The sequence below is a fragment of the Lissotriton vulgaris genome, chromosome 2_1, assembly GCF_964263255.1.
Source record: "Lissotriton vulgaris chromosome 2_1, aLisVul1.2, whole genome shotgun sequence".
In the NCBI taxonomy this organism is placed as follows: Eukaryota; Metazoa; Chordata; class Amphibia; order Caudata; family Salamandridae; genus Lissotriton; species Lissotriton vulgaris.
This window is the reverse complement of record NC_141687.1, coordinates 1579935093-1579960739: the sequence shown is the minus strand read 5'-3', so window position 1 is coordinate 1579960739 and position 25647 is coordinate 1579935093.

Genomic DNA, 25647 nt, shown 5'->3' with positions numbered 1-25647 from the left:
TGGTTCCACACAAACTACAGAGGGCCATATGCATGCCTTTGGGTGGAGGCAAAGCACAGCTAATGTAAGTGTGAGTGGGAGGAAGTGTGCTTCTTCCTCCCATCCTGCAAGAAATGGCCCATACAGGCACAACTGAGCTCACTATTGTGCATGTCTGTGTAGGATAAATACACATAGTCCAACTGTGGCATTTTCGAAATTGTAATTTAAAATCCAACTTCATCGTAGGTTAGGATTTTTCATTACAATTCCAAGGACAGCAAACAATTCTAAAGACACCCAACATGAATTGATTATATTCTCCCATTTGGAAATTACAGTTTTTTAAATGTAATAAAGTAACTCCAATACTATCCTATGGGAGGGGTAATCCTTGCAAAACAGAAAAAATAGGTTTAGGAGCTTTTCAATACAAGTACATGGAAAACCTGATAGTGCATGTCAACTTTCTAAAATACATTTTGCCCTGTGGGCTGTCCAGGGCCTACCGTAGTAGTCACATATACGTATTATAAAGTTAGCAAAACATTTATTATGCCATTTTGAAATGGCAGTTTAAAATGGTATGCACAGGCTGTAATGGCAGACATGTTTAAAGTGCTACTTATGTGGGGGGCACAATCAGTGCTGCAGGCCTACTAGCACCATTTAAATTATAGGCCTTGGGCAGAGGTAGTGGTACTTTACTTGGGACATACAAGTACATTTATTATGTCAATTGGGTAAAGCCAATCTTACCATGTTTTAAGGAGAGAACACAAGCACTTGAGCACTGATTTGCAGTGGTAAAGTCCGCAGAGTCCTACGGCCAGCAAAACCAGGTCAGCAAAAAAGGAGGTCTGAAGTGAAAAAGTTAGGGGGAAAACCACACCATGGGTGACAGATCTAACAATTCGTTTTTCTCTTCATCTGTAGCAATCCACGTGCAATGATAAATCCAGCTCACAGTTTACTTATTGAAAAATAAATTCTATGTGCCATGGAATTTGTAATCATACAGAATGGATTTATGTTTTAGGTCTTAAAACCATCTGGGGCTGTGTTACACGAAGAGCCCTGAAAGGAACAGGAACTTGCACCTGCTTTTTATGCCCAGGAGCTCATTTATCTTCAATAAGGGCTAGAGATTCCTTCACAGCCCCATCCGCAACATAGAAGAAGGTGCACGTACACATGATACTATGGTAATAGAGGAGTTGCCCACATTTGCATGCAGGTATGACCAAGACAATTGAAGGAATGGGTGCAATGACAAATAAACAATTGGTAGATACATAGTTTGTGCATCACATATGTGTTGCTATAGTCACACACTGTATTCACATGCCTGGGGAGACCTGTCTCTCTTATAAATGGGGCCAAATCTGTTTGCATTATATTTGAAGCTGCTGTTAAAAAACTGCTGCTTCAGTCCAGATTTACTAGATGTTCACACAGTACTTTATGGTGCAAAATTGGTGAAACAGCAGCATCTATAAGCTTTTCTGTGCTAAAGGTTTTTAGAGTCGAAAGTTGAGCATTGTGCAGCTTCCGCCATGCAGTGCTAATCTCTCAGTGATACATGTAGAAGGAGCAGAGCTTAGGAGGACCAAATCAAATATCTCTGGACTTGAAGCAATAAGAATTTCAACTAAATTAGACAAACTTTGCTTACCATCAGATGTTTTCGTACCAGAATAGTCTGGCATATAAGCAAGGTGGTGGGGCAGGGAGGAGATGGACAAAAATAAATAAACAAAAAAAAATCATTCCACTTACCTTTCTGGTGCGATCTACTCCTCACTCAGGTCTTCTCTCCAGACAGGCTCCAGGAAGCTGCAGTAACCAATCCTGGCACTTCTCTCATGCTGCATGAGAGCAGCACCAGGATTGGAGGTGCTCTCGTGTGGCATGAGAGCAGCACCAGGATTTGAGGGAGAGGTCTCTCTCCCCGCTCCTGAGGACACTGGAGCCCTATGCTCTCCCTAACCCAGCTTCATTGACAGCTGAGTTAGAGAGGCTTAAAATGAACGTGTCTGACTGAAAATCACAAGACAACCAGCCAAAAGATATGCGCACTTTAAACTGTAGTGCCCTGCTTATCACTGCTTTCTGCTGCTGCCTGACTGGCAACAGAAGAAAGTCCCTGACACTTGGCTCACGATGGGGTCTTGAAAAATAAAATGGTAATAAATGACGTTTTTTACTATTTTATTGTTCCATCTCTTGGGGCAATTTTTTAGTGGAGCGATGCTCCTCCACCTTAATGGAGGAGCCTCTCCTGACTCCAAGCCAAACCAAGTGCAAACGAGAGGTAATCTAAATCTCATGATATATGTCCTGTGATTAATGCAACCAACACAACTTACCAGCGACGGCTCGTGGAGGGAGTTACGGTGGGGCAGGAGGGCGGGGAGGGGGAGGGGCAGGGTGGAGGTTGCTAAAAACCGGCATATGGATAATTGCAGGTAAGTAAACAATTTAATTAATAAAACGAATTTCGTAGTGCGCCTTGCATCGCAAAATGCAATGCAGTGCGAGCTACGAAATTCGTTTTATTAATTAAATTGTTTACTTACCTGCAATTATCCATATGCCGGTTTTTAGCAACCTCCACCCTGCCCCTCCCCCTCCCCACCCTCCTGCCCCACCGTAACTCCCTCCACGAGCCGTCGCTGCAACTTACACAGCTTACCCTTATGCAGGTGTGCACTGTCGAGAACATGATCAGTGAATGATCCCTTGTAAATCTGGCACAGTGCAAATGTTTATCTTTCACGCAATACCGCACCACAATATTTAACACAGAAATTCATTAGGTAAATGATAGTGACATTTAGGCTACCATCTTTCACTGGTGTGCTCTAACCAGCATAGGGGTGAACAATCGAATGTTGAGCTTTTTGAGCGAAGGCGAAAGTATTTTTTTTCCATAATTGGACATATTATCCTGTTTTGCACTTGGTGCTGACCAGGACAGTGGACTCAATAGATAATACAGCTCTGACTCTTCTAAATTATATATTTTAATCTTTCTTTTTCTTTAAATATTTTCCTTGTGGAAAACAATTGTCCTCAATTTTCAAATACAATATGAATATGTCTTATGACTTTTAATCAGTTTTACAAATAAAAAGACATCAGGACTCACTTATGTTTTTTTGGGCGTACGGCAGCACAGCAGGCCTTGCTGCTGCGCTGCCCTACTGCAAAAAAGGGCAGGAAAGGGCCGTATTTATTAGATATGGCAGATTCTTGTCCTTTTCCTCTTTATGGTGTACAATAGGTTGCCGTGGGCCAATGCAGGCACCTTTGCACCATAGTGCAAGGGTGCCTGCGTTGCAGGGATACATATATTTGTGCAGGAAGGGAAACCTCTTGCACAAAAACAATTACAAGACTTTTCCTGCTTTCTATGTGAGCCACAGAATGCAGCACACATAGAAAGAGGAAAAACGAGGAGAAATGAAGATATTTCTCCTTGTTATGCCTCCCTTACACATCCCCTGGGGAGGGGTAAGTTTTTGGTGCTGCCACAGACTAACGATTTCTTGTAAATCTGTGGTAGTGTCAAAAATGCATGGGTGCTGCCGGAAAAGTCCCCAGCAACACCTATGGCAAGCCCTTTTCACACAGTTTTCTGTGTGAAAGGGGCACATATTTATATGGCCATGAAATGATATGTAACATGGCTTTACTTGGCCTTATAAAAATGCCATTGGCAAATTGCATTACCACAACGGCAAAAAGGTGACTTCCAGCAGCGCAAACGTGCCAGTCGGGCCTTATAAATGATGCACGTCAGTCTAACTTGTTTGCCACTACGCTGAGGCGTAATTATAGGCAAACTGCCAATCACCACAAACCGGTTGAAGTAAAACAGTGTCAGCAATTAAGCTGTCGTGTAGCTACACATGTTGCTTGCTGCTCCACAAATGCGTTTCGTCTCGTGGCGTGACCTTCTCAATTGTTAATAAAAGGATACATATTCTTTATAAATTGCAACTTATTCAGAATCAAATAATGAATCATATGAATATAAATCAAGGACTTTATAGGGAACACTTATTTAGTTGGAAATAAAAACATTTTCACGATAAAACCAGTTCTGAGGAAAGCAAAAGCACTTGCTTAGGAAATGCCATTCTCCAGACCTTTTGTGTTCCTGCATGCTTGTTGTCCAAATGCATTTGCTCAGAAGAATGATTGTGAAGCAGCAGAGGAAGACAGGTCATTGTGAGCCATGAATATTTGAAAAGCAGTGCTTGAAAACTGGAAATGATTGTGATCTAATTTGCATTTAATTATTTAAAGCTTGGAGATGCAGTAAATGGAAAATGCCATGGCTACCTGTTCTAACATAGACTGAGTGAGATATTATAGTTAGGTGATATTAAATGCAGCCGGCTTGATGTGCACATTCTACAAAGTTCTACTTATACAAAATATATTTCATATAAGTGATGTCTTAAACGCAAGGCATCTATGTTGTATGCGTGTTTCCAGTGTACTTTTTCGAATTTTCTGTACCAACTTTACCCTCTTTCATAGTGTTTGATGGCATATCTATTTATATTCATGTTGCAAATATACATCCGATCATGTTTCACGTGTTATTTTTTCATAAAAACAAATCTTTACAACCCTGGCCACCTAAAATAAATTAACAATGTACAAGCTGAATTTATTTGGAAAATAAGAGTACAACGTGTAATTGAACACAAACACGTCAGCCTCAACTGGCTGTATGTTAATTGCCTGAAACTAGTGTGATTATAAAGTACCTACCTCGCAAAGATTTTTGGCAAGTAATAAGAATATTTAGACATGAGAAACAAGCGGCAGAAGCAATATTTACACGCAATACTCATAAAGTGGTGTTTAGAGCATTTAGAGATTGTTTCAGCTGAGGATGTTGTGAGTGATTGTAGGCGACTTGTATTTTGAGTGTTTTTTTTTAATTTGTATTTATTTTTTAGAGCAGGAATAAAAGAAGCATAACATTACAGGATCGATAAAAAAGATGAAAATAGCGAATATCACATAACAAACAGCATACATACCGCATCTAATATTGCATAAAAAGATCTGGGTATCATCGGCTATAACATCATTGATAAAAAGCCAGTTCAAGACGAGTAAGGGTAGGAAAGAAAATATAAAGTATATTCAGCACTAACCCACTCTAAGCCATATTCAGATGGACTACCAGGCTTTTGCATCCTCCTTTTATTTCTCCAGGAAAACCAAAACATCTATTCATTAGTGGCTAATCTAAAATCCATACAATGGTTTCATCAGACCAGCATTTACGTATCCAAAAACTATTTAAAGTGCTTGTGCGTCTAGCAGGAAATATTTGAGTAGAGTGCAAAGATTAAGGGGCCATTACCGGCGGTGACGGTCCCTCTGCCATCTGGCTCCCATTTCCCCCGCCAAATCAGGATGGCGGGGGAAATCCTATCACCAGCTTGGCAGGAGCAAAGAATGCCCGCCACGTTTCCGCCACAGGCAATTGTAACGATTGCCTGGCAGAGCGGAAAAGGCTGGGGATATGGGGGCAGTGCCCGTTCACAATGCTGGCATCAGCCAGCCTTCCGCCATGGAAAGGCTGGCGGAGGCTGGCTTCGGGGGGCCGTTACAGACCCCTTCTGTGGGGGTGCAGTTGTGCACTGGGGGGGTTCCCATGGTAGCCCCTCTACATTTCCATGCACAAGGTGGCAGGTAAAGTGTGTTGCCTGCCACGTTGTGCAGGGAAATGCGCAACATGGCCATTTACTATTGCGGAGGGTGCTGCAGCCAGCAGCACCCACCGCAATGTTGAGTTGTCAGAAGCGACCGCCACGGTGGAGGTCGATTCATAATTAGCGGTGCGGGACCTCCGCTTTGCAGGCGGCCGGTCCCGATCCCACTACAGTGGCGGCATCGTAATCGGCCTCTAAATTCCGAAACAAACAGTGCACTTGGAATACACTTTATTCTAGCATGAAATGAGAGTAAAAAGTTGCCCAGATAGCTCTAAATCTTACAGTAGCTCCTACAAGCTTTGCATAGGCCTCCTCAAATCTGTACGTCCTGCACATGTTGTTAACCAAGTGGTCAATCCTAGGTTGTTTATTTTTTTTCCAATTTTGCAGGACAAGTGACCTTGCGACTGCTATAGAAATTACTATAAAATACTGCTGACATTTTGTTAAACATTTTACCTCCCCTGATGAACCAAATAAGACCAACATAGATGAAGGGACCATTGTTAAAGACAAGGAATGAATTCTCATGATCAAAACATCCTTCTAAAATTGCATTAGGTTATTACACTCATAAAATATTGTTGTTGTTTTTATTTGTTTGATTAATTAAAATCTTACAAAACAGCTAAAACTTATACAAGTATGAAATGGTAACACAATGCATATATTCAAATACTACTAATAATACAATAATATATTCTGTACGTTAAAATTATTAATTAGTAGAATCATCTTGACACTGATTATAGTCAGTTCAAAGACAGGCTTCCAACTTTTTTTGGGCCAATATAAGAAATTTCACGAAAGCTGAGTTAATTGATAGGTCATCTGGATCTAAGGTTGCTATTAGAGTCTGTCTACAAGTCCTTACTCCTCGTTCATTAAACAGTTTCTTAAGTATACTTTTTCTTTCCGCTTCCAGGTTCAGGCAAAGGCACGTTAAGTGTAAGATGTTTTCTTGACCAGATTTACATAGCCTACACAAACAGATATCATCCGTTCTTTTCCATGGTGCCAAATGGCGTAAGCCTGGAAAGATAAAAGCTAGCATTGATAAAAATCTTTTTTTTTCTTTTCGACCAAGATGTTTCCAGGTAGGTTTGTATCTTCTTTTTCTTATAACCATTTACGATTGGCCACGCATGCTGTCTTTTAACAAAGTTATCTTTGTACTTTATCAAGGAAAGATAGTCAGTAATTTTATTTACTGTTTTTTTAAAACTCTCCTGTTTTACCATGGAGTTCCAGATAGGTGCTATACCATACTCATTTATTGCTATATTTAAATAGGAGGCGGTAGTTAGGGAGCAGTTATGACTTATTTCTTGCCAAAGTAGATGAGACATTTTTTTGTCGTAATCGTTTTTTATTCTGTTCCACACTTTAATTATGTTTCCTTTTCTTGCACAAGATTGGTCATTTAGGCCGAATTCCAATCTCACTTGGGTTTGTGAGGCATTCTTTGGGAGAGAAAATAAAAGTCTATAAGTTTTTGCAACTGAGGTGTTGATAATCTCAGCATCCTGCCCGTTGAGCACCTCACTACCATATGACAGAGTAGGTAGTAATTTTGCTGCAATAGATTTTAATAAGGGACGATAAAACAAATCCCCAATGGATTTCTGGATTGATCTAAATGCACCAATAAGGTAATTCGCTTTCCTTGTAATATCGTGTATGTGACCCACGAACTTGCCATTATCACTGTAAGTTACACCCAAGTACTTATAGTCTTTAACTTATTCCAGTTTTTTGCCTTGCAGGAACCGTGTATGTGTGTGTTTTAGTCGCACGTTTTTTGTAATTACCATCACTTTGGTCTTAGCATAGTTTATCTGCATACCATTTATTTAGAGATGCCGTCAATCAGTCGTTGCAACCCCACCTTTGTATGACTCATAAGTATAACATCATCCGCATATAGTAAGCTGGATATCTGAGTTTTAGCTAACCTTGGTGGGTGCGCATTAATGGCGTTTGGTTCGGAAGTAAGGTCAGCTAAAAATAAAATATGTGTTTCCAGCCCCCTACATATTGTTTATGACATCTGAAACATTGGTTCTGATTCGTTGGAAACATCTTATGCAATCTCAGAGGGGTGTAATATGCTAACCATCTAGATAAAAAAATGAATTCTCTTAAAATTAGCACCTCGCAGTGCTGTATTCAAGATCTGACTGAGTTGTTGCCACTCTTTCGTATTAAACTTACAGCCTGTCTCTGAGTGAATTTTCTGGAGTTCTTTCATAATAATCTCTTCACAATGAACCTTCTGATGTAAAAGCTGATACCAAAATCCTACTTCCACTATTTTATTTAACATCTGCCTGGTGATTTGACGCGTAGCATTGCTCAGCATGGTATAATTGTTTTGGAGAAAATGAAGAAAACTAATAAAGACAGTGGTGTTTAGGTTGCGAGATTGTAATCGCACCATTTCCCATGTAATTAATGCATCATGAATATGAAAGTCCTCTAGCTGAACGAAACCTAATTCTTGCCATAATTGGTTGAGTCCTTTTGGAAGCATTAGACCTCCTGCTGCACAATCTTGAATCAGGGTATGGGCATGGTATGCTGGAACATCATATGATTTATAAAAGAGCTGAGTTCTTGCTGCTAATGCAAGTATCACCTTATATCTGGCCCTTTTGGGAAGTTTTGCTAACCGTAAAAAAGTGGGGAGTTTTATGGCGCTTTCCTTTAACATTTGTATCATAAAAAAGTTATTGAAAATGGAATTTGGAGATAACAGGTTGACCAAAAAAATGTGGGAGTGCTAATCCACCCAGTGCTACATCTAATTGTAGTGTGGATAGTTTAACCCGGGGCTGCCTAATATTACACACAAACTTCCGGATCATTTTGTACAATTCTTTAAAAAAAGAACTGGGAATTTTTAAGGTAAGATTACTAAAAAGGAACAAAAACAATGGGAGCACCAACATTTTAACTATGGAAATCTGACCTATCAGTGCTAGCTGCAGCAAAGTCCATTTATCTAGTAATTATTTTACTTTCACAAGCGTAATGCTATAATTCAATTTAAATAGTTGACCATAATTGTTTGTAACAAAGATACCAAGGTATCTAACTGGTTGTGGGGATCGATACTTTAAACAAACCGGAATATCGGAGAGCTCCAAATTGAATGTGAGGGTTTCCGTTTTTGTTTGATTAACTTCATATCCCCCTACCAGCGTACATTTTTTAATTTCGTCCAGCACATTCTGTATATTATAATCCCCAGCTTTAAGATATACAATTATATTGTCTACACATAACTTAATTTTTGCCATCCCCTCCATGGGAGGAAAAAATCAGTAAATTGTTACGAATTTTAACAACTAGGGCTTCAATAAACTGAGAAAACAAAAGGGGGGATTGCAGGCATCCCTGTTGCATTCCTCAATTAAAATGTATCCTCCCGGCTTCTGCTCCATGAATAATATTTATGGCTTTCGCCTGACTATATAGTGTTTTTACCATATGTATCGGCTGTAGTGGAAAAACAAACTTATCCAAAATGAAAAATAAGGCACGCCAATCAACCAAATCAAAAGCATTTTCGGCATTCATCATTAAAATCACTGCGTTGATCTTATTAGTGGAAATAAATTAAATAGCTTGAATTAGAAAATATGTATTAGTGGCAGTTAGCCGTCCTGGTAGGGAGCCATTTTGATCTCCATGTACCACCTGTTGGGCACATGGAGCAATTCTCCTTGCACAAATCTTCATAAGCCATCTATAAACCGTATTTAACAGACTGATAGGGCGATAGGGATTAGGACCAAGCGGATCTTTACCCTTTTTAAGGAAGACTACCAACACCGACTCTTTGAAATGTTTGGGGATATCTATCCCATCCTTCATTTGGTTAAACAGCTTTGCTCAATCAAGCATTTGTAATGCAATCGGTTTTGACAGTTAGAGCTATTGGTGTTGTAAATGGCAATGTTTTTAAATTCTTTTTTTGTATTCATTTAGAAAATAAGTGCACACTATACCAAACAAGTTTCCCTTGGGGTGTTTGACAGGAAGATGTAGCTCCAGTACTGCAGCTGCTTTGTGGATAACCACTGAGAATTAAGCAACCTTCTTAAGTGGAGGGCCAGAGGAACACTCCAATTCCACCTCAGGGGAAGCCCAACCCACTAGCATTCTACAAATCTATATATCGACCACATTGGTGTAAAATGGAATGTGGGAATTACTTTCATCATCAATCAAACAACTGAAGCAATATGTTTGATATCAGGAAAGACAGCACTTTCACACAATGGGTATCCTCATACGAGGTTTCCAATTGTTTTCTTGTGTTATCTACAACAGACTGTCTTTTAGACAGATGAGTAGGCTCCAGAGTTGGCTACGGATGTTTTTAGTGTGTTACAATCCATGGTGCCAGTGCCACCAATGAGGCCTTTGGTGATGCAAAAGAAGGGGCCATTTATGCTTGGTTGGCTCTGAAAAGGAGCTGACCAGTGTTGCAAAAGGGGCCACCAACAGAGGCTCAATTTATTGATTTTGAGGCTGCAGGAAGACAGAAGGCCCGCCACAGGAAGCCAGAGCAGAATGGATGATTTGGAGCATGGTCTTAGTAAAAGCTGTCTTCTTTTGGGGATCAGCCATGATACTGGAAACACCAAGTAGACTTTCTACAAGACCGACACTGGCTTTGAAGATGCTATCCAGGTCAAACTCTGGAATGATGGTGCTAACTTTTGGACCTGCCTTGGAAGGAGAGTGATGCCTGGCTTGGGAAGGCTTCTGTTTTTGGTACTTCTTGCGCTTTTGAGTAGTATTTCTCCTTGAAGTGCTCTCTTTTAGATTAGTTAATTGTGGAAGGAAACTATCCTGACATGTGAGAACTTAGGTCAAGAAGATCTTTGCTTCCTTTTGCCTGATCGTCTTAAGGTGCATGGAGGCACACATCACAGTAACTGGAGTTGTGGTTGTACAAAAGGGGGTGGTAATGGACAGAGCATCTCAACCAATAAAACACTCACACCCAGTCAACAGATCTGGGTTTAATCCATCACCGTTTTTTAGCCAACTCTGCCACCCCAGTTCAGACATGGCCATATGCAAATCAGTCTGACCCTGTGCCTCATGGGAACAGTCCAGCCCGAACTGCCAAGCCATGCCTTCCATGGACCGTAAACAAGCTTCCTAGGACCGATTTCTGGCATTCCAGCTGTCTTCAGCCAGGCTTGCTTGAATCCAGTGGCAAAGTGAGCAAGGGACTCACGTCTGAGCATACCCTGCCAACTTATGGCGAACAAAGCGGTACAAAAGGAGGTGGTGATGGACAGAGCATCTGAACCAATCAAACACTCACACTCAGTTAACAGAGCTGGGTTTAATCCATCACCGTTTTTTAGCCACTCTGCCACCCCAGTTCAGACATGGCCATATGCAAATCAGTCTGAACCAGTGCCTCATGGGAACAGTCCAGCCCGAACTGCCAAGCCATGCCTTCCCTGGACCGGAAACAAGCTTCCTAGGACCGGTTTCTGGCATTCCAGCCGTCTTCAGCCAGGCTTGCTTGAATCCAGTGGCTAAGTAAGCAAGGGACTCACGTCTGAGCATACCCTGCCAACTTATGGTGAACAAAGCGGTACAAAAGGGGGTGGTGAAGGACAGAGCATCTGAACCAATAACACACTCACACCCAGTCAACAGATCTGGGTTTAATCCATCACCGTTTTTTAACCCACTCTGCCACCCCAGTTCAGACATGGCCATATGCAAATCAGTCTGACTCTGTTCCTCATGGGAACAGTCCAGCCCGAACTGCCAAGCCATGCCTACCCTGGACCGGAAACAAGCTTCCTAGGACTGGTTTCTGGCATTCCTGCCGTCTTCAGCCAGGCTTGTTTGAATCCAGTGGCAAAGTGAGCAAGGGACTCACGTCTGAGCATACCATGCCAACTTATGGCGAACAAAGCAGTACAAAAGGGGGTGGTGATGGACAGAGCATCTAAACCAGTAATACACTCACACCCAGTCAACAGATCTGGGTTTAATCCATCACAGTTTTTTAGCCCACTCTGCCACCCCAGTTCAGACATGGCCATATGCAAATCAGTCTGACCCTGTGCCTCATGGGAAGAGTCCAGCCCGAACTGCCAAGCCATGCCTTCCGTGGACCGGAAACAAGCTTCCTAGGACCGGTTTCTGGCATTCCAGCCGTCTTCAGCCAGGCTGCGTGAATCCAGTGGCAGAGTGAGCAAGGGACTCACGTCTGAGCATACCCTGCCAACTTATGGCGAACAAAGCGGTACAAAAGGGGGTGGTGATGGACAGAGCATCTGAACCAATCAAACACTCACACTCAGTCATCAGATCTGGGTTTAATCCATCACCGTTTTTTAGCCCACTCTGCCACCCCAGTTCAGACATGGCCATATGCAAATCAGTCTGACCCTGTGCCTCATGGGAACAGTCCAGCCCGAACTGCCAAGCCATACCTTCCCTGGACCGGAAACAAGCTTCCTAGGACCGGTTTCTGGCATTCCAGCCGTCTTCAGCCATGCTTGCTTGAATCCAGTGGCAAAGTGAGCAAGGGACTCACGTCTGAGCATACCCTGCCAACTTATGGCGAACAAAGCGGTACAAAAGGGGGTGGTGAGGCCTGGAGACCACAGACAGATGTTGTGAGCATCAGACAATTACACCTGTTTAAGCAGGATCACTAAAACGTTAAGCCTGAAAATTTAGCGGATGACATAACCCTGAAAAAGCCTTGCTAAATGCAGCAATTTATTTGTAAAACAAGTTGGTAAAAACTGAAGTGCGGAGCATGATAACCTCATAATATCTATAAGGCCCCATGATACTTCTTCTGAAGAAGGGACTGGCAGACAAGGTTGATGTCACCTATAGGTGCTGAACAGCTTTTGATACAGTCTGATACCTGGGAGGATTTATAAGGGGAGGAAGCTGTGGGTAGGAGTATCCATCAGAAACATTATGTAATAAATATTTTTCCTGTTTAATAGAAGTTGTGCATAAGTGAGAGTTTTTGAGTCCCTGGGTGAGAGAAATTTGTATGTGAGAGAAAAACTGTATGTAGAGAGCTACTGAGAGAAACCCCGAGCTATGAGTATGTGATAGACTGAGAGTGAAAGGGAGAATACTGAGTGTAAAAGGATTTGTTTGAGAGGCTGTGTTAAAGACAATATAGGTGAGAGGAGGCTTTATGGAGAGATAAACACAGTGAGAGAACCTACTTGTGAGAGACATGTGCAAAAATACTATGGGGCATATTTACAAGCCCCTTGCGCCGCTTTTACGCCGCTGTTGCCTCACTTTTGTGACGCAGCGGTGGCGCAAAAGTTGCGCCATGGTGTGGGGTATTTACAACGTGACGCATCTCCCAGATGCGTCACGTTGTAAAGCCCTGCGCCAGAAGAGGCGTACCATCGCAGGGGGAGGCGTTCCGGCGCAGGAACGCCTCCCAAAAGTGGCTGAGTGAAATCTACAAGATTCACTCAGTCACTTTTGGGCCCATGCTGCATCAAAACCCTGTGCCTGCTTGAAGCAGGCGTAAGGATTGACGCAGCATTGTGCACATAGGGCCCCCCTGATCATTGCTGGAACTGCGTCGCGCTCGCCACTCAACTCCAGCAATGCGCCCCTTTTACGGCACAGATGTGTGACGCATCTGTGCCGTTTTTGCCCTATGGTGCACCGCATTGTAAATGCGGCGCATCAAATGTGGCAGAGCTGCAGCGCACAATTACTGACGCATCCCTGCCCATATGCAGGGATGCGCATGTAATTGTAAATCTGCCCCTAAGTATTTGTCAAGCAAACTATGTGAGAGATCATAAACGGGCGAAACCATGCCAAAGAGATTAATAGAAAATGAGAGTTAAACAGTACGGTTGTTCCATGCATGAGCCAGTACACATCTCTGTGTGAGAGAGCAGATCTGTAACTGTTTGAATTTGAGATTGATTTAATTGAGTCCTTCCCTAGAGAGAGAGAGAGAGAATATGCAAGGAGTCTTCCTGTTTCTAGTCAAGTTTCTTTTGAACATTGTCTGCCACTGAGTATGAGTAAAATAATTCAATGCTTCTGTCACAACTGTGCCGTCCTGCAACTTTTGCCATTTCCTCATTTTTACCAGGAGTTCTCTGACCTTCAGATCATATGTGTTCATGTTCGAAGAAGCAAATGGAGATATTCAACCCTACCATTCGAAGATCCTATAAGCCGACAGGGGCCAGTATAAAGATCTAATCTACTCAATTATGCTATATGCTTCTAGATTACACTGCTGTACTGCTCCACGGTTGTCCTCTAACCAAAGACAGAAACTGCAGCATATCTGAAGGTGCTATGTCTAGAACTGGCGTAGGCAAATAATCTTTGACCTATGCTCTTAAAAGTCAGAACATACACTCCCAAACAATCCCTCTGGACATGGTTGGAAATACAAGCATGAAACATGGAGGGTTTAACACCCTGCGTGATTCCATGGTTCAAGAATACAAGGCGTCCTTTGGTCCTGGGGCTTCACCAGGACAGGCATACGGTTGTATGTCAGTACAACGCATGCTTTTACCCCGCATGCCATTACAACGCAGGGATTACAACGCAAGTCATTACAACGACTTGCGTGGGGGGGCGCTGGATAGTGGAATAGTTTATTTTCTATTCCAACTCCAGTCCCCGTGGATAGTAGGGAAGGTGTTGGATAGAAAACTAAACTATTCCCTATCCAACAGCGCCCTCCAGCGAAAGTTGTTGTAACGACTTTCGTTGTAATCCCCGCGTTGTAATGGTAGTGCGGGGTAATAGTTGCGTCGTAAAGGATGTTCCCCCAGGCATACAAGCAACTTAAGGCAGGTCATAAGAGGAATGTAGGGCACCCTAAGTCGAAAGGACTTGGACTTCAGCATCCTAGTGGAAGAGTTCAGAAAGCCCTTTTCACCCTTTCATTATTTTCCTCTCAGAAGCACAAGCTGCGTGAATCATGGCATCTTCTACTCAAGTGAAAGGTGAGATATTCCTGCCATTGGTTACTATAGTATCTTATTCACTTGACAGGGGCCGATCTGTCATTATATTAAACTCAGATTCCTCCTTCAGCCCCCCTCCCAACCACTTTTAATTTATTTATTTCATTTTTTATACTGCAACATGCGCAGGGCATCAGAGTGCTTTACAATTGAAAGGTGGACATAGGAAGGTCAGAATTGAGTTAAGAAAACTAAACGAAAATGAAACAAACACTGGGAAAACAGCCGGTCTTGCGGTACAGCTTTGGAAGACACAGATGCTAGAGGTCAGTAACGTGGATGGCTGTTCAGAGGAACGCGGGAAAGCTAGGGATAAAGATAAACCGCAATTCAAGGGTGACTTTATGGTAAGAGCCCCCTTTCTATCTCCTTCGTTGTTCTCTTTCGCTCCCTGGCCCACTCCTTGCTCTCCCACCTCCATTATGTCGCTCTGTTTAATGCTCTACTGTTCCATCAACTTTTGAGACAAGCATTTTAGGCAAGAACATTGTTTAGCCAGAAAATCTTCACTGATATTTTGAACAGAAAGGTATACCTGTAACATCCTTTCTCTGTAGTGGGTATTTAAATGTCTATAACTAATGAAGAAGAAACACTAGTAAATAAACTCACACTACGATTAGCAGCAAGCAATCTTTAATGCAGAGGACATCGCTGCACATGCGCACAAGTGCGACTGAGCACAGCCCCACCTGGAGATAGAAAACAAGCACTGATTCGAGAAACAAACCAGCTGTCATGACGCTAATTACATCATTGCGCATGACGTGCAGACGCCATCAACTTGTGAGACACAAGCATTTTAGGCTTGAATATCCTTAAGCCTGCAAATCTACGCTTATATTTTGAGCAGAAAATGATACCTGTAACATCCTTTCGCCATAGTGGGTATTTTAACTAATGAAGAAGAAACACTGGTGAATAAACACTCAATACCATTGAAGCACGTGCGCACAAGCACTGGTTAAAGAAAAAACACAGCTGTCATGACGTTAATTATATAATCACACATGACGTGCAGAAGCCAGCCTAAATTGAGGCAATATACATTAAAAATAAACCGAAAATAGGAAGACGGGAGGAAGGAGAAGAGGCCATTACATGCTATAACAGTGTGATGGCCAAACAAAACATTCTCTTAGTGATATCGCTAGCCAGGGAGCTTACCCCACAAAGGAGGGACATGTAAACAAATGCACCAATAACAAGACAGTATTTGTAAATGACACAGATAACTGACAATGGCAATTGGTGGGTTAGTTCCATGTGGAGGACTTCTTTAAAACAAGCATTTGCAATGCAATGGTCTCGGCATCATTAAAGGTAGAGCTATTGGCATTGCTCATGACATTTTTTTTCTTTAAATCAAAAATAAATGGGCATTGTCATTAACATTGCCAATACACAGCACTCTGCACTCAACAGCACACAATGCTCTGCACTCACTGCTCTGCACACTCACCACTCTGCACTCACCACTCTGCCCTCACCACTCTGCCCTCACCACTCTGCCCTCACCACTCTGCCCTCACCACTCTGCACTCACCACTCTGCACTCACCACTCTGCACTCACCACCACTCTGCCCTCACCACTCTGCACTCACCACTCTGCACTCACCACTCTGCACTCACCACTCTGCACTCACCACTCTGCACTCTGCACTCACCACTCTGCACTCACCACTCTGCACTCACCACTCTGCACTCACCACTCTGCACTCTGCACTCACCACTCTGCACTCACCACTCTGCACTCACCACTCTGCACTCTGCACTCACCACTCTGCATTCACCACTCTGCACTCTGCACTCACCACTCTGCACTCTGCACTCACCACTCTGCACTCTGCACTCTGCATTCACCACTCTGCATTCACCACTCTGCACTCTGCACTCACCACTCTGCACTTTGCACTCTGCACTCACCACTCTGCACTCACCACTCTGCACTCACCACTCTGCACTCACCACTCTGCACTCACCACTCTGCACTCTGCACTCACCACTCTGCACTCACCACTCTGCACTCACCACTCTGCACTCACCACTCTGCACTCACCACTCTGCACTCTGCACTCTGCACTCACCACTCTGCACTCACCACTCTGCACTCACCACTCTGCACTCACCACTCTGCACTCACCACTCTGCACTCTGCACTCACCCAATGCCTGCAATGTTCAGCTCATGGTTTGTGCACGTGGAGGGCACAGCTGGCACCGAAAGTACAGGTAACAACAGCAGGCCGGACATAACATAGCTGCCAAGGTTTCAGATTGCTAAGTGTGACCTTTTTATAATGTCAGCATAATTATGAGTAACATTTCAACAACTATGAGTGACACTTTTTTTGCAGCGAAGACGAGGGAAACATATAGGGGCAAGGCAGGCATCTAGGAATGAAGCAAATGTTAGCAGCCACAGCAAGTTACCAACATCAGGCACATTTACTTCAGTTCACACATCATGCAAACAGTACATCAGGCCCAACCTCTTTCCTGCAATGCTTCCTTTGACAGATCAATTTGCTAATGGTAAATGAGTAAATGTGCAGTTTAATTTGTTGTAAAAGTCATAACTTTCTAACAGAAATAAGAAAGTAGAAATATTTGTAGTTCTTGCCAAGATGTGAGGTTTTTAACAAACCTACACAAAGGCTCTGAAAAAATCTCTTTACATCTTCACGCATGGCTGCATGGATCCGTATCACGTATCACTGCCTGGCACACTCCTGCTTGAAACAGGGCAGCAGGCCTCTGAAGACGATCAGAATGATCAGGCTATTTTAAAAGAGAATGTTATTGAGCAGAAAAATACGATTAGGAACTCACTATTCAGTAACGGGCCGCCTCAAGTTCGCAGTGACTCTCGTGGAAAACACAGCAGTCTGGCATGCTTCTGGGGCTCAGCGAGGGGGTTAAAACGCTGTAGTGAGATCTGCTGCCATGGGGGGGTGTTCAGAGTTTGCCATAAGCCGGAGGGGCGGTGGGGGGGAGGATGGTCTTAGTGCAGCAGCGTCGCTATTTCCTGGTTCGGTAATGCATCGGAGGGTTATTTATATTTTAATGTTCTTTTGCAAGGGCCAGCCCTTCATGCTGTAGAAAGACTGCCTGACTTCGGAATGACGTGACTCGGTCGCGACCACATCACCATGCGTGCAACGTGCCGCGCTTGCCGCCTCCAAAACAGGGCCGCCTGGGGCGGTCCGCCCCCCTCGCCCCCCCCCTAGATACGCGGGTGCCGCAGCCCCGGGTCTGCCGCGGCCGGTCCTGCAGTAATGGGCACGGCGCATGTGTAAGCCCGAAACCTTCCATTGGGCACGGCGCATGCGCAAGCAGCGGAAGGTATTGCTAGCGTCTCAGCTTCCGAGGATGACAGCGCGTTCGCGTGCGCGTGGCCGGCGCAAATCGCCTTGCGCGCGGCCAGTGCTGTCGTCCTGGGAAGCTGAGCCGCTAACAATAAGGTCTCTGGCGAGAGCGAGCTTCGCTCGCTTCTAGCCGAGACCTAAACACCATCTTCATTACTTTGTTGTTACGGAATACCCCTGAAGAAGGGTTGACTTCAACCCAAAATGCATTGGGATTTATTTTCAAAGTTGTAATTTACGTTTTTGTAACATTGAAACATTGCGTTTGTATGATATCGCATCACGGAGATATGAGGATGAAATTAAGTTTGTGTAATGCATATTGTATTATCAGAATCATGATGAATACAAGGTTATGATGTTTAACCAGCATTCGATTTGTGTTTGAGTTTGTTTACAAGCATCTTTAACAATATTTTAATAGTATTGGAAATGTAATGAGACCTTAGTGTCACAAGCTGTGCATCACGCAGGTTTGGGGCTTCCCAAGCCTTACATTTACTTATTATTACTAATGGGTTTGGGATAAACCCTACAGCGAGATAGCACGCTGCAACAAAGCTAGGAACAAAGTAACACAGCTTAGACTTTGAGTAGAAAGTTTACACAGGTGTGCAGGTCCACCCATATACAAAGCAATGTGTGGCTTTGCCAGAGGCCAAGGAAGAGGTTGATTGAGGCTCGACCTAAAAAGGAAGTAGTTCTTCTAGGAATGTCTTTTATACTTCTACCGGGATCCCATCCGATCCACTAGCTGTGGCGTTGTGCACACTTTTTAATGCTGTCCGCAGTTCTGAGATTTCTATGGTGCTATTAAGTGTCTCAATAAGCTGCCGAGATGTCTGCAGCAGCTCCAATGATTCAAAGTAAGATATCAATTTTAATTCTTCTATAGCCTGTACTTCTGTATACATTTTTTAAAAATGCGAGAGAAAAACCTCAGAGAGTGCCTGTTTATCTACTTCTAATTGGCCATTAGAAGGATTTTCAACATGACATTATTTTTGTCGCTTTCGGACATTTTATGGTCCAGGCCAAGTAACTACCAATATGCTGACTCTCTTCATAGAGCTTTTGCTGGTATGCCTTACTTCCCGAAATCTCCTCTAGCAAAAAAATCCTGCAATTGCTCCTTAGCTTTTAATAATTCTTGCTGTTGTGCCTTAATAGTATATACTCTGCTGTGGCTGTTAAATTTGAATCTTGTCTGGCTTTTTCAACAGTGGTTTGTAACTCGTGATCTTTGCTTGAGTTGTTTACTTTACCTAGACTTAAAGGATATCATCTGTCCTCTGAAAGTGGCTTTAAATGCCTTCCAAACCATAAAGATTGGGGCAGTATTTGGATTGAACTGGAAAATATCCCTGATAAAGATTCTAGTTTCTGTCAGCCAAATAGTATCTTCTAATAAAGATTTATCAAACTGCCACCTTGATTTATTTTTCAGGGTGATCCTCAACATTAACGCAAAGGAGACTACAGAGTGATCAGAAAAAGAGTTAGCCAGTATCTCTGTTCCGGATGCCATTTTGTATCTCAAAGAGAAACAGGTAAATTGAGAGAAAACAGGGTGCCCTTGCCTCAAGGGATCTGTTAAGGCAAAATCTATTGTCATACTTTTAATTAACTTTGTGGTTTTAGGCTTTAATTGTTGTTTTGTTTTATTCGAAGTATTGAGTGTCAGATTCTAATGTAAATAAAATCACCACCCATAATCAATATACCTTCCATATTTATCGCTATTTGATGAATTTGCTTGAGTGCTGTGGTTTTATCATCTACGGGGCCATAGTAATTAACTAAATTTAACACGCTTTGACTTCACCCATAGCCATCTGCCTTTCCCATCAACCAGTTCATCGAGTTTGATAGTAAAATCCCAACAGCGGGGATCGGGAGAAATATGCCAACGCATATTTCTTAGGTAGAGATATCTTAGGGGTATCAGTCCGGAAATACATTTCTTGTAGAAATAAGATTTCAAGAGTGAGGGATGTTAACCAATTTAGAAATGCACAGCTTTTACCCGGATTCAATAAACCATTCACGTTACATGTAATCACTTTTAGTATGGGCCCCGGATGACGGCTAGGGCGAATCCCGCCTAACGTAGCCATAGGTGACCACATCACTCCTCCCCATTCTATTGAGCTGATTTTGAGATACAGGCAGTTGAGAGAGGAGACGCCGAGATGCTGGGATTTTGGAGTCAAATAAAGTGGAGGAACTTTTATTTTCACTGGACAGAGGATTTCAATATTTTGGGCATTTTCCAGCCTATGCTGGTCCTGGAGATGGAGAAGGGGTGTTTGGAAAATAATTGGAAGTGATCTGCTTGGGATACTTTGGCAAGGGGTCAAAGGCTTTTCTCGCTAAAGGATTGGCATTTGAGGTGAGCACGCTTGTTACAATCCAGAGACATTTTATTTCCGGGGAGGGGGCTCTTTGTTGATACTGTGACATTTCTACAACCCCCGGTTGGCACTAATTTGGACATTGGGCACTACGAAAGAGTAGAAAACTTTATGATGCATTAATTATTGACAGCTCGACAGCACAGAATTCCAATCAGCAGGCGCTAAATGTAAAGCTCGGTATACACACATGAGAAGATAGCTAAAAATTGAATCTGGGCATAGTACTTGGCATACAACTATGTGTATTTTGATGTTAGAGGATAGCTTTCTCCCTTACAAGAGGTCAGAAAAACACTGTGATGGTCGGAAAGACACTGTGGTGTGTCTTCTCGGACACCTGTTAGGATGGGGAAACATCTAAAAATTGCCAATGTAATAGCGCATGTTCACTCAAATGTGGGTTTGAAATCAAAAACATGAACAACCCAGATGAAAATAGCCTCAGAAAATGCAGGAGCCAAGTGCTTGCAGAAAGCTCATCGAGGCTTAACCCCAATGTCAAGCCCTCTGAGCTCAGAAAATGATGTACTGGATCTCGGGATAGGGGCTAAGGGTGATCTAACTCAGGGAATGCCTGAAATTCCCCTCAAGGAAAAGTTGATTGTGGAACTAGGTGCTGAGGGGTTAGTCTTATTCCAACTTGGGTCAGTCGCTAAAGGGGTTATTGATGGTGATGATGGATGGACTGCAGGGAATTTAGAGGAGAGATCACAAAGTAGGACTCCTCTAGCATGTTGCAAAGTAAGAACAAGGAATACCCACTATTCCTGAAACCTAAATTACCCTTTTTGCCTGTGCAAACTCCAGTTTCAGAGGAAGAGTCTGTTGGTAAAATACAAGCGGATGTGCCACCAGATATCCAAGCTTCTACTTCTCCTCTTAGGCCACTGGAACAGTGGAAATGGGTTTTAATGGATGGCCAGCCTCCAGCCTTTGTAGTGGATAAAAATGCAGTGGCAGGATATCAAGAACTGTTTCAGCTAGCATCGGAAGAGCCCTTATTAAACCAGCTATCAGAGGCCAGGACCAGCATCCAATATGACATTAAAACCATGCTAAATCTCATTTTTGATGAGATCTGTGACCTGGAAGCAATGCAAGCAAATGAGATTGCAGCATTACATCTGCACCTGTCACAAATTGAAGAAGCAGTCTGTACCTATCCGGCAAGATTACAAGAAGCTTAATCCAGGATATCCCATCTTGGAAGATCAAATGACCTTGAAGCAACATCAGGCTGCTCTGGGTAAAAGACAGAAAAAGTCTATTGGAAACTAATCTGGAAGAACTGGAAAGTAATTCTTGACGCTCTAATCTGCGGCTGGTCCGGGTCCAAGAAGGCTGTGAGGGGTCACAAATGCATCAATAGGTCTGGTCATTCATTAAAGATAATATGTTGCCCGAATTCTCTGGAGATCTCACTATCACTAGAGTACACTAGGTCTCAGCCTAGCCATTTCCGAATTCAAAGTTACCCCAAACAATCCTAGTACATTTCGCAGATTTGCAGGACAAACAACAGATATTTACAAGAGCCATTCAAAAGAAGGTATTCTCAACCCGTGAAGTTTCCAGCTGCTGCATTTCCTCTGATATGTCAGCAGCAGCGGCCCGTCGCCAGAAAGAATTTGTCAAGATTCTATACTTGTTCAAGACACAGGGGACTCAGGTGGCTATAGCTCTGCAATCAAAGGTACGAGTCTTGTTGCAAGGGAAATTTCATATGTTCGCAAATCGCGATGAAGCACAGGAACTGTTACAGAAATTTACTAGGGAAAAGTAGAGAGTTAGGAATGGTTGTTGTGTTTCTTTCCCTTTTCCTTACTTTTTTTTGCTAAGGGGAGTGGGGTGAAAGGTCACTCTAGGGTGCAATACCATGGCATCCAGATTAGGGAATATTCAGGGTGGGGTGGCAAGGGGTATTGTGGCCAATTCCCTAACTGCCAGGGGCTGTAAGGGGCACTGGGAGTTGGTGTGGATGAAGGATGGGTTAAGCAAGGGAAAAAATGAGCAGGAAAAGAATGATTTATATGTGTTTTCAAGCTAGCGAGATACCGCAGAGAATAATCCTCAAAGATAGATCAGATGACACAAAATATAAAAGTGAATGTATTGTGAGCGTTGCCTAAAAAATATTGATGTGAGCGTGAATGAGTAGTACTTTTGGTAAATGGTGTCCCAAATGTCCGTGGACACGTTAGTGGGAGGCTGAAGTAAGGCTTATATGTAGCAACCGCAAGTGATAATGCATGTGACTGCTTGTTGGTGACGAGTATAGCAAGGTGTGTTTTCATCAACAAGTGAAGGATGGCTGTGGGCTAATGATGCTGCACATGAGTAGATATGTACAAATGATGCTTCACAAAAAGCAGAATGTGTATTGGTTTTACCTGGGAGTGGTTTGGGGCAATTTGTATTACTTTTAGGTGTGCTTGGCCAGTGGTATGTTGTGTGTGTCACTGGGACAGGTGGAGTACAGTGTAATGCCATAGCACGTTCTTGTGATTTTGTGGTATTGAGAGTGACTGTGAGTATGTGACTGACCTTGTGCTAATAGTGTTAAATGCGAATGATAATGGGAGAATATTAGTGGTTGTGAGTGGTGGTGGTCAAATGTGTTGTATCTAAATGGTTGTGGAAGAGTGGTGTTGTGCTGAGTTGCTATGTCAGTGACATACTAGCATTTTGGATGAGCAGTGATTTGTGGAAGTGGTTATTTGAAATTGAAATTGCTTGTGAGTGGTGGGCAAATGGTGTTGTGTGAGTTGCGCTAGTGGCTGTGTTAAACTGGATATATATGAGAATCTATTGGAGATTGGTGTTGTGACTAAGGGACTCAGTTAAGTGGTATTTTGTGTTAATGTTTTTCTTGATACTGCAAGGGAGTGGTGACTAGTGCAATTAGCTGTGGGTTGTGTGAGGGACTGTGAGTATGGCTGAGATACCCACCACCCCCTCTCAACACAATCCCCAAAGGAGGGAAACCGGAAACAGTTCTTGAAGTTTTTGGAAGAGGGAGGGAGTGACCCTCCCCAGCCGTATTTATTAAAACAAAAATTAAAACATTAAACAGTTTCATATTAATGTACAATTCCATTACCACATTGCGATGTTTGGCTAACCTTAACAGATTCTCTAATACAGAGGTTCTCCTAGCCGAACTAACAACCTACAAAACATTTTCTTGAAATTTTGAAATTGTACATCCTAACGTTTAAGGGCCAACGGCAAGGTCGTAACCGGTGTCAAGATCCCTAACCAGAAATACCCCCCCCCCCCACCTGGGAGGGGCGACAGCACTGAGGCGTACCTGAAGTGCAACTACCAATTTCCCTTGACTTGACGGGGGCCCCAATAAACTCGACGCCACTTAAAGGTCGTTCGAGGACTCGTGTGAGTTATCTAGAAGGTAGCTCACCGATCATGACCTTACCGCCCGACCAAAATAAATACGACAATGATAACTAAATAACTAAGACTAAATATAACAGACAGTAGCAACCACAACTTTATTCAAAGCATGCCTACTGATGAACACTACAACAGAATTACTTTATTTGCAAAACATAACACAAAACGATCATTCTTTATTGCATACTCAAAATCTTCACGATAATACCGCAACCTGTAAACGAAAATCAGAATTTATCAATCAAACTTTATTTAAAACCACTCGCTGTCTTCAGGGGCTGGTGGGTGGGTCAAAATTGGCTCTTCGTTCCGTCTCGAGCTCACGTGCAGCGAGGAGGTGCAGCTTCAGAGCACAGGAACAAGAGGATGCCTTCTGGTCTTGCGTCCCTTTTTATCCGTCTTCAGGGCGGGCGTAAACCCGCCCCTGCCTGCCCCGAGGGCGTGGCCAGCCGCGTCAGTGTCTAGGCCAGCCCACTCTAGGGCGGGAACAAGCGCGCCCCGGCTACGCCGCTTCGGGCATACCAGCCGAGACGCGACTCCCGCCCAAAATGGCTTCCCGGGGGGATCGAGGTACTCTGCCATACGTTCGGGGGGACCGAGTGGTCGCCCCTTTCCATATGGCTGAGATACCCGCCACCCCCTCTCAACACAATCCCCAAAGGAGGGAAACCGGAAACAGTTCTTGAAGTTTTTGGAAGAGGGAGGGAGTGACCCTCCCCGGCCGTATTTATTAAAACAAAAATTAAAACATTAAACAGTTTCATATTAATGTACAATTTCATTACCACATTGCGATGTTTGGCTAACCTTAACAGATTCTCTAATACAGAGGTTCTCCTAGCCGAACTAACAACCTACAAAACATTTTCTTGAAATTTTGAAATTGTACATCCTAACGTTTAAGGGCCAACGGCAAGGTCGTAACCGGTGTCAAGATCCCTAACCAGAAATACCCCCCCCCCCACCTGGGAGGGGCGACAGCACTGAGGCGTACCTCAAGTGCAACTACCAATTTCCCTTGACTTGACGGGGGCCCCAATAAACTCGACGCCACTTAAAGGTCGTTCGAGGACTCGTGTGAGTTATCTAGAAGGTAGCGTAGACCTCCCCCCAAACCCACACAACTTACCACATCTGCCGTCGCAGACGTCACTGGCCCCGGGAAATTCCCCAGGAGGGGGCTGTAACCCCTCCTACACAGGAAGGGGCCTTGACCGCCTTTCCTTTTCTTTCGGCGACCCATCCTTAGAAGGGACCGCCTCCCCGTTGAGGGGCCAAAGGCCACCTCTCCCGAGCGCTCCCATCCGTGTTGGGTGACGCCCACTCATAGGGATCTTCCAATTACTGCTCACCGATCATGACCTTACCGCCACAGGCCGGATAGTTGACCGGCTATCCGGACCCCCCACAAAGCTCCTACCTAAAGGTCATGTTTTAACGTTTTCAACCATGCTAAGAAGTCTCCTATGAGTAACTCATTCCCCACCCGAGACAAATGCACACCATCCCCCAAATACATACTGTCATCATTAATACAGCCATGCGGAATAGAATGCAATGTCCTGGAACGGAACAACCTACTCACTTTGTTATTAAGCTTTCTAACAGACTGATTCAAAGCAGGAATAGAAATAGCCCCCCGCCACGCCTTTCGTGGGATCATATGGGACCACGCAATTGTGCACCC